Below are 17728 nucleotides of genomic sequence, written 5' to 3' on the forward strand. Positions count from 1 at the left end.
GAAAAAATAAGTAACATACAAAGGTAAACCCATCAAAATCACAGCAGACTTCTCAACAGAAACATTAAAAGCAAGAAGAGTGTGGGGTGAGATCTTCTGGGCACTGAATGAAAATAACTTCGACCCCAGGATACTCTACCCAGCAAAACTATCATTCAAAATAGATGGAGCAATAAAAGTCTTCCATGATAAGCAGAAACTAAAACAATATGTGACCACAAAACCACCACTACAAAAGATTCTGCAAGGGATTCTGCACACAGAAAGTGAAACCCAACTTAACCATGAAAAGACAGGTAGCACCAAACCACAGAAAAAGAAAAAGCAAGATGGTAGAGAGTAACCTCAACTTAGGTACACACAATCAAACCTTCAAACAACTAAGACAACTAAATGACAGGAATCACCACATACCTATCAGTACTAAGGCTTAATGTTAATGGACTTAATTCACCCATCAAAAGGCACCACTTGATGAAATGGATTAAAAAGGAAGATCCAACAATTTGTTGCTTACAGGAGACCCATCTCACTGACAGAAATAAGCATAGGCTTAGGATGAAAGGCTGGAAGAAGATTTACCCAGCCAATGGCCCCCCAAAACAGGCAGGAGTAGCAATACTTATCTCTGACAAAGTAGACTTCAAACCTACATTGATCAAACGAGATAAAGAAGGACATTCCATACTAATAAAAGGGGAAATAGACCAAAAGGAAATAATAATTATCGACCTATATGCACCCAATGTCAATGCACCCAATTTCATCGAACATAGCCTGAAAGACCTAAAAGCATATATAAACACTAACACAGTGGTTGTGGGAGATGTTAACACCCCATTATCATCAATAGATAGGTCATCCAAACAAAAACTCAATAAAGAAATCCAAGATCTAAAATATGCAATAGATCAAATGGACCTAGTAGATGTCTACAGAACATTTCATCCAACCTCTACACAATATACATTCTTCTCAGGAGCCCATGGAACCCTCTCCAAAATAGATCATATCCTAGGGCACAAAGCAAGCCTCAGCAAATTTAAGAAAATAGAAATAATACTGTGCATACTATATGACCACAATGCAGTAAAAGTAGAACTCAACAACAAAAGTAAAGACAAAAAACATGCAAACAGCTGGAAACTAAATAACTCATTACTTAATAAAGAATGGATCATCGATGAAATAAAAGAGAAATTAAAAAGTTCCTGGAAGTTAATGAAAATGAAAACACAACCTACCTGAACCTATGGAACACAGCTAAGGCAGTCCTGAGAGGAAAGTTTATAGCCATGAGTGCATATATTAAAAAGACTGAAAGATCCCAAATCAATGACCTAATGATACATCTCAAACTCCTAGAAAAACAAGAACAAGCAAATCCCAAAACAAATAGAAGGAGAGAAATAATAAAAATAAGAGCTGAAATCAACGAAATAGAAACCAAAAAAACCATACAAAGAATTAATGAAACAAAAAGTTGGTTCTTTGAAAAAATAAACAAGATCGATAGACCCCTGGCAAACCTGACTAAAATGAGGAGAGAAAAAACCCAAATTAGTAACATCAGGAATGCAAAAGGGGAGATAACAACAAACACCATGGAAGTCCAGGAAATCATCAGAGACTATTTTGAGAACTTATATTCAAATAAATTTGAAAATTTTAAAGAAATGGACAGATTTCTAGATACATATGATCATCCAAAACTGAACCAAGAGGAAATTAATCACTTGAATAGACCTATAACACAAAATGAAATTGAAGCAGCAATCAAGAGTCTCCCCAAAAAGAAAAGTCCAGGACCTGATGCATTCTCTGCTGAATTCTATCAGACCTTTAAAGAAGAACTGATTCCAACCCTCCTTAAACTGTTCCATGAAATAGAAAGGGAAGGAAAACTGCCGAACACATTTTATGAAGCCAGTATTACACTTATCCCAAAACCAAGCAAAGACACCTCCAAAAAGAAGAACTATAGGCCAATCTCCTTAATGAACATTGACGCAAAAATCCTCAACAAAATAATGGCAAACCGAATTCAGCAACACATCAAAAAGATTATTCACCATAACCAAGTAGGCTTCATCCCAGGGATGCAGGGGTGGTTCAACATATGAAAATCAATAAATGTAATAAACCACATTAACAGAAGCAAAGACAAAAACCACTTGATCATCTCAATAGATACAGAAAAAGCCTTTGATAAGATCCAACACCATTTCATGATAAAAGCTCTAAGAAAACTAGGAATAGAAGGAAAGTACCTCAACATTATAAAAGCTATATATGACAAACCTACAGCCAGCATTATACTTAATGGAGAAAAACTGAAACCATTCCCTCTAAAATCAGGAACCAGACAAGGATGCCCACTATCTCCACTCCTATTCAACATAGTACTGGAATTCCTAGCCAGAGCAATTAGGCAAGAAGAAGGAATAAAAGGAATACAAATAGGTAAAGAAACTGTCAAAATATCCCTATTTGCAGATGACATGATCCTATACCTTAAAGACCCAAAAAACTCTACTCAGAAGCTTCTAGACATCATCAATAGCTATAGCAAAGTAGCAGGATATAAAATCAACAAAGAAAAATCATTAGCATTTCTATACACTAACAATGAGCAAACTGAAAAAGAATGTATGAAAACAATTCCATTTACAATAGCCTCAAAAAAAAATCAAATACCTAGGTGTAAACCTGACAAAAGATGTGAAAGACCTCTACATGGAAAACTATACACTTCTGAAGAAAGACATTGAGGAAGACTATAGAAAGTGGAGAGATCAACCATGCTCATGTGGGGGCAGGGGGGAGAAATAAACCAAGCCTTGTATGCACATATGAATAATAAAAGAAAAATGAAAAAAAAAAAAAAACCATGCTCATGGATTGGTAGAATCAACATAGTAAAAATGTTGATACTCCCAAAAGTAATCTACATGTTTAATGCAGTTCCCATCAAAATTCCAATGACATTTATTAAAGAGATTGAAAAATCTACTGTTAAATTTATATGGAAACACAAGAGGCCACGAATAGCCAAGGCAATGCTCAGTCAAAAGAACAATGCAGGAGGTATCACAATACCTGACTTCAAACTATATTACAAAGCAATAGCAATAAAAACAGCATGGTACTGGCACAAAAACAGACATGAAGACCAGTGGAGCAGAATAGAGGACCCAGATATGAGGCCACAAAACTATAACCTACTTGTCTTTGACAAAGGAGCTAAAAATATACGATGGAGAAATAGCAGCCTCTTCAACAAAAACTGCTGGGAAAACTGGTTAGCAGTCTGTAAAAAACTGAAACTAGATCCATGTATATCACCCTATTCCAAGATTAACTCAAAATTGATCGAGGAACTTAATATCAGACCCCAAACTCTAAAGTTGATACAGGAAAGAGTAGGAAATACTCTGGAATTAGTAGGTATAGGTAAGAACTTTCTCAACGAAACCCCAGCAGCACAGCAACTAATAGATAGCATAGATAAATGGGACCTCATAAAACTAAAAAGCTTCTGCTCATCAAAAGAAATGGTCTCTAAACTGAAGAGAACACCCACAGAGTGGGAGAAAATATTTGCAAGCTATACATCAGACAAAGGACTGATAACCAGAATATATAGGGAACTTAAAAAACTAAATTCTCCCAAAACTAATGAACCAATAAAGAAATGGGCAAGTGAACTAAACAGAACTTTCTCAAAAGAAGAAATTCAAATGGCCAGAAAACACATGAAAAAATGCTCACCATCTCTAGCAATAAAGGAAATGCAAGTAAAAACCACGCTAAGATTCCACCTCACCCCTGTTAGAATAGCCATCATCAGCCACATCACGAACAACAGGTGTTGGTGAGGATGCGGGGAAAAAGGAACCCTCTTACATTGTTGGTGGGAATGTAAACTAGTACAACCACTCTGGAAAAAAATTTGGAGGCTACTTAAAAAGCTAGACATTGATCTACCATTTGATCCAGCAATACCACTCTTGGGGATATACCCAAAAGACTGTGACACAGGTTACTCCAGAGGCACCTGCACACCCATGTTTATTGTGGCACTATTCACAATAGCCAAGTTATGGAAACAGCCAAGATGCCCCAGCACTGAGGAATGAATTAAGAAAATGTGGTATCTATACACAATGGAATTTTATGCAGCCATGAAGAAGAACAAAATGTTATCATTCGCTGGTAAATGGATGGAATTGGAGAACATCATTCTGAGTGAGGTTAGCCTGGCCCAAAAGATCAAAAATCATATGTTCTCCCTCATATGTGGACATTAGATCAATGGCAAACACTACAATGGGATTGGACTTTGAGCACATGATAAAAGCGAGAGCACACAAGGGAGGGGTGAGGATAGGTAAGACACCTAAAAAACTAGCTAGCATTTGTTGCCCTTAAGTCAGAGAAACTAAAGCAGATACCTTAAAAGCAACTGAAGCCAATAGGAAAATGGGACCAGGAACTAGAGAAAAGGTTAGATCAAAAAGAATTAACCTAGAAGGTAACACCCACGCACAGGAAATCAATGTGAGTCAATGCCCTGTGTAGCTATCCTTATCTCAACCAGCAAAAACCCTTGTTCCTTCCTATCATGGCTTATACTCTCTCTACAACAAAATTAGAAATAAGGGCAAAATAGTTTCTGCTGGGTATTGGGGGGGGAGAGGGAGGGGGCGGAGTGGGTGGTAAGGGAGGTGGTGGGGGCAGGGGGGAGAAATGACCCAAGCCTTGTATGCACATATGAATAATAAAAGAAAAAAAAAAGAAAAGTCTGAATTAAAAAAAAAAAGGAAATTAATCCCATTCATAATAGCCTCAAAAATATCTAGACATAAATTTAACAAAAGACCTCTACAAAGAAAACTATGAAGCACTGAAGAGAGAAACTATAGCAGACACTAGAGGATGGAAAATCTCCCCAATGTTCATGGATCAACAGAATTACTATTGTGAAAATGGCCATTTTGCCCAAAGTGATCTACAGATTTGATGCAATACTCATGAAAATTTGAAAAATATTCTTCATGGAAATAAAAAAAAATCCTAAAATTCATATAGACTCACCAAAGACCTGGAATAGCCAGAGCAATCGTGAGCCAAAAAAAATGATGCAGGAGGTATCACAAAATCTGACTTCACAGAGCCATAATAATAAAAACACCATAATACTGGCATAAAAGCAGACACATGGACCAGTGGAATAGAAGATCCAGAAATAACCCCACGCAGCTACAGCCATCTTATTCTTGTCACGGTGCTAAAAACATTGGAAAAAGACATTCACATGTAGATGCCTGAAAATGAATCACTATCTCTCACCCAGTATAAAAATCAGTTCAAAATGGGTGAAAGGCCTTATTGTAGGAACTGAAACTTTGAAACTACCAGAGGAAAACAGGGGAAACACTTCCAGACCTAGGTCTAGGCAAGGACTTCCTGCACAGGAACTCCAACAGCTCAGAAAATAAGAGCAAGAATTGACAAATGAGATTGCATCAAACATTCAAATTTTATAAAATCAAAGTAAAATGCTGTTTGACAAGTTAAAATTAAAGGAAAAGATACATAATTTCAGTTGCATTTGTTGTAAGATAATTTATACAAAAACCAAGTAATATGTAAAGTAATGCAAACAAAAATGCCTACATGAGGCATAAATATGATCTTTGGGAATATAAAACAGAAATCATGAAGCATAATCATTAAAGGAATTTGCCTCAGAATAATAAAATATGTTCATAAATATATGCACAAAGAGTTACTGTGTTTGATACATGAACCAGTTAATTAATGTAAATCAACTTGTGTTACAGAAAAGGAAAATGTTACTTTGTGGCAGTAGTCAGTGATCTTCTTGAAGAAATAAAGGAAGATGAAGTTTTAAATGAATATAAATATAGTAAGCATTTCAAGTAAGGAAATTAACTATAGAGCCTGAGAAATAGCATCCATATAGAAAAGTCAGTCAAGATTGAAAATAAATCAAATTATGATGGCTGTATGAACCACCATAGGAATGACAATTATTTTTAGAGGATACAAATATACAAGTATTTTCTAGTACTCACTAGACCTTGCTTCTTTTGCCAACTTTATTTTCTTATATCTTTTCTCTGGGGAGGCTGATACTAATGATCTTTTAAAAACTCATGGGAAGTGGTTTTTTACTTTTCTCAAGTTTCTTTTAAATCATCCTTACATTTTTCTACTCTGACACACAGTTGGCTGCTGAATGAAGAATACACTAACCAGTCACTAAATTACCCGACTGTAAGGTGATTCACTCATCCTAAAATGATTAGGAAATGCTTATGTTTAAGCTGAAAGTCAAGAACTCAACCTTGAACATTAATGGTATTTCATGAATCTGGGAGGTATTTTGCCCAAAATGTTCTTTATCAAGAAGTAACAAAATGAGAACACTGGAATCAGTTTGCAAACTAGAGGATAGCCATCATAAAGACTATGTATTGTGGCCTTTCTATTGAAGACAAATGTTCTTCTGTGACCCAATGGGACTCTACATAGAATCAAGCCATATCATTATGAGGTTGCCATGAAGAAAAATGGCATTATCACTAGAGAAACCCACTTTCCTAGTGCTTTTACACACAGCTCTTCCAGGCCTACCATTCAGTCCAGTTATATTACTCTGCTCTGTGTGTCTCACATATCATGGACTCCTGGTTCCACATCCTCGTGGCTGACCTCTGATGTTAGCCACCGCTGCACTGCTCAATGCCAGGTGACCTCACAATTACCTCAGCTGATAGTGTCTTACTTGAGGGAAAATGCTGTCCACTCTATGAGTTTCCTATACTCAAGTGCAGCCTGAAAATGGGGGTGGGGGTGGTGGATTTTTATGATGGTGGAAATCCTCAAAGAACGAAGGGGAGGAACCAATGGACAAATGCCCCTATCTTCCTCCTGTCATTTATGGGGACAATTCTGGGAGGCATTCTCGGGCAGTCCCAGAGAAATTGAGCCCATTGACCAAAACAGAGACCCCAGTGTTGTTGGTCTTTCCTCCTCCTTTCCTGCTTTTTTTGTTCTCTCTCACTTCTTCCACATACCAGCTCCTGCAGACACGTTTGTATCTCACTTCTTTTTGGGGGAACCCAGAGGAACACACTTCTGATCCTCATCATTACTATCATTATCCTATTCCATCATCTTCAATACTTCCTGCTTAAATTTGGTAAGTAGTTTTTATGAGTACCTGGGCCTATTTTGGATTCTGTTTTTTCCACTGGTAAATTTGCACCTCATTTAAAGTTGTATTTGCATCATAATACACTAGTGTATGTCAATTACTATTTCCATTATTTTTTTTCAAGATATTTGTGACTCTTTGGGGGATTTATCATTCATAAGAATTCTAAATCTGTTTTATCAAATTCTAAGATAAATCACACTGTGATTGCAGTAAGTTATTCAGGGTTTGCATTAAATTCATGTTAATTATTTTGAGAAGAGTGGATTTCTAAACATTTTGTTGTTTCATTTGGAAGCAACTCTTCAGGTATTACTATTATTTAATTTTTCTTTATTTTTTCTATCTTTCTCATTTGATAAAATTTTAGGTTTCTTAATTTTGATTACTAATGTCAACTGAAATTTGTTTTTCAACTTGAAGCTTTAACTGGTTGCTAAATAGAGAAATAAATTGTGACTTTTTTCTTTTATCTGAATACCTTGTTAAATTTGTTATACAGTTTTCTCTGACTTCTGGACTTGTAATCAGGTCATAGGTATGTTTAAGTAACTTTGTCTTCTCTCCTTTGCGGGACATTGATTATTTCAATTTACTGTCATCGCATTTTCTGGGGATTCTAATGATGTTGAAATGCAGTGATATTTGTAGGTATGTCTCAATTAGTTCTGATCTTTTATGGAGATTATCTCAACATTTATTTCATATGTTAGATTTTTGGTAACTAGCTTTTATCATATTCGATTATTTTTCCTATTTCCATTTTACATGGAATTAATGAAATTCCAGGGACTGCGGGAGTAAGGTGGAAAGAATTCCTTGTGATTATAAGAAGAAGTGAAGGAGCGGTAAGATGGAAGAGCTTAATGAAAATAAGAGAAAAACTACTTAGCAGGCTGCAGATGAGGAGTTTCATGTGAGGTTCACAGGTGGAGGGACTGGGCTGAAGAAGGGTTGGAGTTCATTCTCTGGCAAAGCAGAAGAGAGGGAAGAAAAGGAGCTGGCAGACCCAGAGGAACCCTGACTGGGAGGTGTTCTTTCTTTGGGAATTACCTCCTGCTTGTCTATGGAGCAGACTGAATATAAACTAAAATGGGTAGGCCAGTAGTGGCTATCTTAGGTTTGAGATTGGCAGGTGTAGAGACAGGGTTGTACCAGAAGATCACATCAAAGCAGTGATCCCCACTGGGACACGGGGAAGCTCAGAGGAAGAAAGGGCAAATGTAAGCTTAGTGAGAGTGAGTTCAAGGGGTTGATGGAAGTGAAGAGGCCATGAACAAGAAGATAACATCAATATTCTGTGACTGAATATTGATGTTAAGCTGAGTGTCCTATGTGCCACGGGGGGGGTTGGGGGTAGTGGTGTAATAATGTAGTGGAATAATGGCCAGTGAAATTAAAACCAAAGGACTCCAAGTCAAGATTTTCAAAAGTGTCATCAACCTGGAGGTTTCGAAAAGAAAGAACAAAGTGAGCTAGGGCTATGAGTCCCTGAGGAAGCTGGGATCTGAAGATGGCCATAGGTAGCGTGAGGACAGGTAGTTACACCAGGTGATAGGCCTTGGTGATGAGAAGGTGGGTGTGACTGCAGCAGCAGGGAGGAAGGGTTCCTTGGGAATACGGTGGATTAGGATGAACTCCAGCTGGCTGACAAGGCCATAACTGATTAGGTAGCTGGCATGGTAGCTGAGATACAGAGGGCTGAGTGTTTGGAGGGTATGCTCATGGAGAGATGGCCGAAGATAAGAAAGAAAAGGAGGCAGAAAATTGAAAGAGTTTGGAGTCATATTATTTGTACTGGAGAGAGGCTGCTTTTACTCTGTGTGTGTGTGCGTGTGACAGAGAGAGAAGGTAGGTGTCAGAGGGATATAAGCAAAAATAAGATGCCCCTTCAGTCTAGTTTTTTAAAAGAGTAGCTTGGAGTAAGTCATGAGAATTACTAACACTCTTTTCTCAGTCATTTTAATTTTAAAATGCAATGGAATTTACATTTATTTAGATTTGGGCTTTTAAAACAGATTTCCAAGGTTTAACATGACATAGAAAAGTTTGTTCATTAATAAAGTTGTATTAATGTTAATATTATGCTGCTCCCTCTCCACTACTCTCAAAAACCCCCCAAATTTTCAAAGGATAGTATCTTGAAATTTTGAGAAATGTATGACTCTTTAATGTTTAGAAATTCATATTGGAATCTAATGTCTAATGACATTGTTGATGTTGTCCTATAAAATCTTAACATTAACTGAATAACTGCAGGTAAAGTTTCATCATATGAATGGGAAGTTTAATTCACAAATCAAAATTATAATTAAATTGTCTTATATTTTTAAAAACTCTGTAAATAAAACTTATTAGGCTAAAGAATCATGTATTCAGATTTAATTTTTTTAAAAAATTGAAGCAGTCAAAAGTTATGACAGTTTAGACAGAATAGAAGGCTTGGCTTTGTTTTGTGACTGTGGCTTCTGTCCCCTTATCATGACACTGTCTATTCCACCCAGAACAATGCCATCGTAGTGGGTGGACTGACCTAGGTTCCTGCCAAGGTTAGTCTTTTGGCACATGGGGGTGGCAAGGTTCTATTCAGTAGTCCTTAGATTTGTGTTGTGTGTGTTTCCTTAGCAGTTCCCACAGAGCAGTGTGGTACCCGTCTTCCTCATCCAGATGGTTCAGGGACGTTAGACTTGCTTGTGTATACTGGAGACTTTCTGTGGCACACTTTTGCCAGGTCTCAGTATGCCGTCTTCTCACAGATGAGCCATTGGGTGTGCACATGTGCCACTACTTCCACTCTTCCTTAATGCTTCCCGTCCCATATGGGGCCAGGTACTCCAGCCCAACTCCAGACTCCAGGCAAAGGCCTTCTGTGATTTAGCAATAAGATGCCTTGCAACTGATTCATCTTTGAGACGTGCTGTGTGTGTGAGTGTGCGTGAGGGAGTGGTTCTTTATGGTTTCACCTTCTTTGTGAAATGACACAAAGCCTTCCAAAACAAATTATACTTTTCACAGATTACAGATGAGGGGACTGAGAATCAGAAAAGACAAAGGAGGTGACATTAACTGGCACTGTGCCAAACATTTAATAAACATCTATCATTTAATTCTCACTACATCTTTGAGAATTCATTGTAATAAGAGGCAGGAATTACAATTATAATGATGAGGAAGTGAACTCAGAACATTTAAGTAAGTTGTTTAAGAACGTACAGCCTATTGTTGCACAAAGAACTCAAAATCAGCAATTTGTAGTCGCAGAGCCCATGGTTGTCCTACTGCATTCAGACCAGTTATCTGGCCCAGGTTTACACAGCTGGGAGATGATGGATGCAGAGTTCTGATTTAGATAGGATTGACTCCAAATTCCACGAAGAAGCTTTATAGACCAATCAAAATGCTTGGAAGTCTATGGCAGAACTCCCCCCATCCCCCTGCACAACGCATCACAACTCTCATCATAAATTTTGATAATTTGTGTTTGTGTGTATGGTTTGGGGAATACACTTAGCAAGTTGTGTTAAGAAAGATATTGGAGTGGGGGTGAGTAAGGTGACTCATGCCTGTAGTCCGAGCTACAGGCCAACTTGAGCAAATAGTCAGAACCCATCTCAATGAATAAGCCAGGTACTGGGGTGCATATCTGTAGTTCCACCTACACAGGAGATATAGGTAGGAGGACTGAGGTTTGAAGTCAGTTCCAGGACCAAAAAAAAAAAATGCAAGAACATTTAAAAAATAACTAAACAAAAAAGGGCTTGGGGCATGCCTCTAGTAGTAGAATACCTGCCTTGCAAGCATGAGACCCTCGGTTCAAACACCAATACCACCAAAAAAAAAGCTGTTAAGCAATCTTGCTGTGTGGTCTGCCCTAGCTTGCTCCTCCCCAGGCCTTGGTGCTTAAAGTCCATTGAGTAAACCCAGGATTTTGGCTATCACTACATCATTCACATACTGATGAGAAGTATCTTAATGTCGTCCCTCTAATGACAGAAGCCACACACACCACCAGAGCTCAGACTTGGGATCCTTCTGGATTTCAGAAGAAGTAGAGCTCACATACACAGAGGCAGGGTTAAGACATTTTCATAAAGGAGCATATATGAGGCAAATGGGAGCCATTTCAAAGGGGAGAGACCTGGCTTCTCATCTCAGCTTTGGGACTACTATGCTGTGTGTCCTTGGGCAGACTGCTTGCCTTTGCGGACCTCAGTTTCTTATCTAGAGCAGGTGATGTCTCCAAGTTCATCCGCTATAGTATTCTGTGATATTGCGCCTCACTGATATTTTCCATGTTTTACTTTCACCTGCTAAGAAGCAATGTCATGTGGAAGGGACCTAGAACTATGATGGGAATCATGCAGAAAGCAGATTTGGGAAAGTTATGGGAAAACAGTATAGCAGTCAACATTAAACTTTTGAGGTCTTTCTTCTCCTTTTCCTGCACTTATCAACAACATAAGACTCCCCCCTGCCCCAACCTGTTCCTTTGCGGGGCAGCTTTCCATCTGCAGACCTTCCTCAGGAGTCTGCTTGCTGCTTCTGCTTCTTCCAAACCCACCTGTCCTAGGCCTCATCTTGAGCCCCACAGATCAGAGGACACAGTGGTCAGAGTCCTGGGTCAGACTGCTTGGGTTTTAATCTTGGTTGGATCATCTCTTAATTGTGAATATCAGGAGAATCACTTCACATTTCTGTGCTCCAGTTTTTGTGCTTATCTCATAGGCCTGTCGTGTACATTAGCTGCACATATAGGAAAGTTTAGTACTGTTCTTGTTTCATAGTAAGTGGCTGATATTATTAAATGAAAGAGGACCAGGACCCTCTGGGTGACCAATGTAAGCAGTTAATTAGTGCCAAAGTGCTCCCGGAGAGCTGTGCTGTACATTTTCCTTGAACACTGATGTACATTTTCCTGTCTTTTATATTAATGAAATCCATGGCTTTATGGGATTTCCCAGCACCATAGCTTACTACTTAAGCAGATAGTTTGGGTGAGCATCTTTTATGTGGTCTTTCAATCACACCCCAAAACTTCCCCACCATCCTACCCTCCACTGAATTATCAACTGACCCTCTAAGAGTAAAGCTGGCAGGATTGGACAGAAGGCTGATCCATACTTTCCAGCACTCATAGCAAGAGTGACCAGGAATGACTATAAGAAACGTCACAGCTGTATGTCTTACCACTGTTTAAATAGTGTTGGAGTAGATACTTCACAGATATGTTACCAGAGTCCTTACTACACCCCTGTCTAAAAGAGCTATGAATGCATGGTAGGTCATCTCTCACACAAGCATGTCCTCTGTGTGCATCTTTCAGTATTTATCTGTTGGATTCTACTCTGCTCTGTATGCTTCTTTTGACTTGAAATGTAGGATTAAAACTAAGACTTTGGATTGGTGGACTTTCTGGTTTTAAAATAATATTAGACTGATCAGAAGCTTATCATGTAACTATTCTGAAGAATTACTGTCCAAATATGAGTGGAAAACCTGGATTTCTTTTAAAACTGTCATATATTTTCTTTTTAACAAAATTTTATGATAGTGTTCATTTTCTAGATAAGATCAGAAAATCAAGAATGAAAACTAAACAAATACATTTTTACCAATGTCCTGCTTTGCTCCCTCTGTTGAGTTTAATATTCAGAAATTTGTAAAAGGTTTGTCATTGTGGGCACAAGAATTTCTCTCACGTGGTAAGAGAACCTGCCTTGAAAGAGTAAGGTCTGAGTTCAAACTACAGTGCCATCAAAAACAACAACAACAAAAAAGAATTAATCCCATGATAAGCATTTTCTACTGAGTCCATCTGACAACTCTAACTGCCACTGTCTGGAGTGCCAGTGAATTAATTGAGCTCATGCACCTGAATGGTTTGGTTGAATAACTGACGGTGTTTTTAACGTCTACCTCTAGCTTGACCGGTGATTGTTTTTTGTTGTTGCTGTTTTGTTTTAAAAAAACAATGTACTTGCTTGATTAGTTTTTTTTTAAATGAAGTTACAGTAAATATTTGGGAAAGCAAAATAGGAGATGGCGGTACAAAGATTTCTGTCTAGACAAAAATAAGTGAATAAAATTCAGAACCTAGAATTTAACTCAAAAAGCCAGATATCTTACTGAAGTTACCAAGAAAAACTGCACTGTGCAGTTTTAGACTAATACTGAGAGCTATCGCTTTTCCTTGAACGTTGGTATTTTTGCATTGTACTCCTATCAGATTTTTTTGTGACTTGAATCGATGACTAGAATCTTTATGAGCCTCCAGTGAGTTACTTAACCATGCATACTTCTATGGGAAAATGTTTCTTACATTACTTGAACGTATTCATGATGTATTTCTCCATTCCATTTTCTTTGACAATTCATTTGCATCTTTTATTTACTTACAATAAGAATTATCTCTTTCATTCAAGGAACATCTAACAACTTCAGGAAAAAAGCACAAAGTAACAGATCTGGTTTGAAAGAGACATCAAAATATCACCTATAAAAAACATGGGGGAGAAAACAGTGTATTTCCCATTCCTCTCCCAAAACAAAGGAAGTAAGAAATTCTTTCATGGCTTTTACTTGTTTTCCAAATCACACTGTCCTCAGCTTTTAAAATAATAATCTTCCTTGACACTCATTTAATAATTGTGAGTGATCTATGACTTTATTATAAAGTACTCATCTAATGATCTATTTCCTTTACCCCAGGGGCTAAGTACAAAGCTAGAGAATTATCTTGGTGCTACTTTTAATAACTTCCTGTGGGATTGCAAGCCCCAACCAAAGCAGACTCTGCGAAGAAGAAGTTAATCACGTAATTTTGCAGATTAGACACCACAGGGTTACTAATGAGAAACTTCAGTTCAGTGATAAACTGTTTTTTTCCAGGAATATTTTGAGAGGCCTGTAACCTTTGGCTGACACCCAACAAGGCTATTAGTTTAACCATGGATGCACTATCAAACACAAGAGTCAGCAGAACTTCTTTTCTGGAACGTTGATTATAAGGATAGTTTTGTTATGAAGACTTCAGAAACAGATGGAATGGACAAAGGTGAATTTAAAAAAAAAAAAAAGACAAGCCTAAAAAAAACTTACTAACTTCTGTCGGTTGGCATAACTTCAGCTCCCAGTGTCTTTTCAACCATATGCTCACGATGGAAACCGCAGTTCACATTTAAATGTCATGCTGCCCCCTGTTCCATAAACATGTATCATCCATCACTAAATATTTAGATCTGAATTGTTGGAGCTGAGCTCTGTGCCAGGGGTAGGGGGATTAATTCCTTTCAAGGTCCTCACATGATGGATTTTCCTCTGAAGTAAACATCCGAGAAGAGCTCACACTAAAGCCATAAAATATATAAATAAAGTTTAAAGTTTAATTAAGTCAACATTATTTAAAGTGGTTGTCATATTTTATGGCAAACTTTTCATGTTTATTTTGTATGACTCCTAATAAATAGCCCCTCCTGATCAGACAAAAGGGACAGTTAGGTTAAAGTCAAGGGCTCCAAACTTAGGGCTGGAAGGAGAATGTTTTTGATTCGTGATAATGCAACCTTTTCCCATTATGCTTTTTGTTTTAAAAACTAGCATGTTAGCTAGACCCTGAAGCAATATCCTATGCAGAAACTATGTGTGAAAATTCTTTAAGGCTTTGTTAATTGTACTGTGGGAAGACAAGATACTCACACGGAAGAGCAGATGCAGGAGAGTAACTCAGTAAACAGAATGCTTTCATTTTTTAAGGACTTATAGTAATAAAAAGCATAAGAAAAACACCTAATTCAAAATAACTTCATATTGGCTTATTATCTTCTTAAAATAATTTCTCTTAAAAGGTAAACCTTTTAAATGTATACAACATTCCAAAAATCAGTATTCACCTGTTTTTGTCCCTTCGTATTAAGTGGGGAAGTTGTTGATCATACACTCCATCATGTATAACAGATGTAGTGTTTAAGGAAAAAGGGAAAGGAAGGCACGAGACCAGCAAAAGTGAATTCCTCACGGGACATGTCAAAGCACAGTTACCACTCAGTATGGACTTTTCTTTTGCAAGAGCTCCCTCAATCTGACTGTGAGAGCTCTGTTTCTTCCTCAGGAAAGGAATTCCTATTTAAAGAAATGTTTAAAGCACTAATGAGATTTTTAGGGTTTAAATACAGCTTTATTACTCTAGCTCAACCCTAATACTTTGTAGGAAGAAAACCAAGGCTGAGACAAGTTGATCGTCCAAGTTTACATAGCTAACTGGTGGCAAAGCAGGTCTGGAACTTAGGTTTCCCAGGGTCCGTTTTCCTATTTCCTGTCCACAATACTTACCTCATTCTGTGGATATCTGTAGAAAGTTCCTGCTAGGTATTATTGATGGTCTTGAGAAGATGAACTTGGAAAGCTGGGGAGATTGCAATAAGGTCTTCAGTGGTTCTTGGGATGCAGATTTTCAGAAACCAAGTGATTTTTGTGCAAAATCTTAATCATAGACTGTTAGTTTCCTGGTGTATAAAATGCAAGTATCAGCTATATTTGGTATCATCTGCATGTTTTAGAAGCTACATATTAAGGACAAAATGTCTTGGAAAATTACTAAGTTACTGATATGGCTGAGGATGATTTCACTTTCGTTTTTTTCTACATTGGGAGTCACATTTATTTACTTTTTTTTAACAAACCCCATATATATATATATATATATATATATATATATATAAAGAATAAAGATAGATCTTATTTCTGAAATGAAAATAATTATCAAAAGAGAAGATACATGCTGTCACAATGCTTATTATTACTTGGACTAGAGTTGGAGGTTTTAATGAACTGAAAAAATTAAAACAAGATGAAATTTGATAAGCAAAACACAAAATTCATTTCATTCTTTTCTACTGAGAAAATATCTCTTTACATGTTCACATTTAGCATTTTTAAATGTGATTAGTCATATGACAAAAGAATTGGGAAAGAAGCAAACATTCCATTAGAAATGTATGCTTTTATCAACCTTTCAAAGGACAATAAAGGGTTAAAATTAATAATAGAAATATAAAAATTAAATTTATGACAAGACTTTAATCACTACCTATAAACATGCTAACCTTTCTTAAAATTTTAGTTTTTTCAAGCCCATACATCATTTTGAATGTGAATTTTTATTTTCAGATCATTTTCTCTCCACACTTGTACATAGCTGTCTTTGTCACGAATAGTGAAACTATTGTGCTTTTTTACATGAAAGTCATAGTATGCGAGTCACTCCTCTGAAGACTGCATTTTATGAAATAAACATGTAATTAAAGGGAAAAGAGATGAAATTATACTTCTACACTAAAAAAGAATTTCACATTAAAATTATTACAAGACACAAAACATGCCAAATTCAGTTCACTTCCTGAGAACTTGTATGCAAAATAGTAATGCTAACTGAATCACTGCTTCAGTACCTAGTAGGCCTATCAAAAGAGCTATGGGGTGAACTATTTAAAATTCACTAAAACAAAAGTGGTGATGCGGCACTGGTACTTACCTTGTAGATATTTATCTCATATAAAATTATTTCACTGAATAATTCTAAAGGTTAAATGTTCTTTATTATCTTGCACTTTGTAAAATCATGTTTTAATTTTTCTGCTGACTTTGAGTATACATGTATAAACTCATAGCTACATATCGCTACCCCAAGGGAATTACCACTATTTGTTACCTTCTTATCAGTAGAAGAAATGAGTCCAACTAAGGTAAATGTGTATATATGTTCTGTTTTCAGTGCATGAGTAAGTGAGCAGTCCATATTGATATTTTAATAAATATAAGGAAAATACCTCTCACAAAATTCTGCTTTCTTTTCCACTGTGTTATTTGCTACGGAAAACCTTTACTCAGTCGCACCCAACCTCATCCAATTAGCCCTCAGGAGCGTGCTTCCTCATGTCCATAAATTGGTGACCTCCAAGGCTCCCTGGAGTGGAAGTTAATTTCATTAATGCGTTCTCAGGGAAAGCACTGTGCAGCTAGTATTTCCAAACCATTTATTTAGTTTAAACATTTCCTCTCACTGAGTTATTTATACATTAGGTAGTAGAACTAGAGTGGGTGCTAAAGGTAGAGCCAGATGAAAACCTTTCTAGATGTAACTCACGGGTAGTAAATCTCAGGCTTTTATCAAGGAAACTCTTCAGCAAGCAGAATGTCCAGGTGGAAGCAAAGGCTTTTAAAGCTGAACATTTTAGATAATGGAGACTTGCCCTTAAGCTTTAGTTAGTTTCTAAAATGTTTATTACTAATACATTAATTTAGTTCACAAATATTGGCTGACTACTTCCTGGGCAGTTAATGAGAGCAAGTGAAAAGTAGTTTTCCCTGGGATGAAAATTCCTTTAGGATTCCTTGTGGGTCTCACATCAAAACACAGATCCACATATTTAAAAAAATATATATGTATATATTTGGTCTTAGTATAAAAGTGTCTTTTAAAAATAC

At 37.0% G+C, this 17728-nt stretch overlaps 1 long non-coding RNA gene across 8 annotated transcripts in view; it reads right to left on the minus strand.

Annotated features, from left to right (window-relative positions):
• Positions 1-17728, minus strand: part of LOC141423350 (uncharacterized) — a 90182-nt gene that overhangs the window by 9400 nt on the left and 63054 nt on the right. For 7 of the 8 annotated variants that reach the window (XR_012448155.1, XR_012448153.1, XR_012448147.1 and 4 more), the window contains 3 exons: positions 17071-17207; positions 15575-15747; positions 14345-14592 (listed from right to left, as the gene is read on the minus strand). This is a non-coding gene — a long non-coding RNA (uncharacterized lncRNA). The remainder of the gene's footprint in view (positions 1-14344; positions 14593-15574; positions 15748-17070; positions 17208-17728) is intronic. The other variant, XR_012448148.1, reaches the window with a different exon arrangement.

The sequence above is a fragment of the Castor canadensis genome, chromosome 1 (assembly GCF_047511655.1).
Source record: "Castor canadensis chromosome 1, mCasCan1.hap1v2, whole genome shotgun sequence".
Taxonomy (NCBI): Eukaryota; Metazoa; Chordata; class Mammalia; order Rodentia; family Castoridae; genus Castor; species Castor canadensis.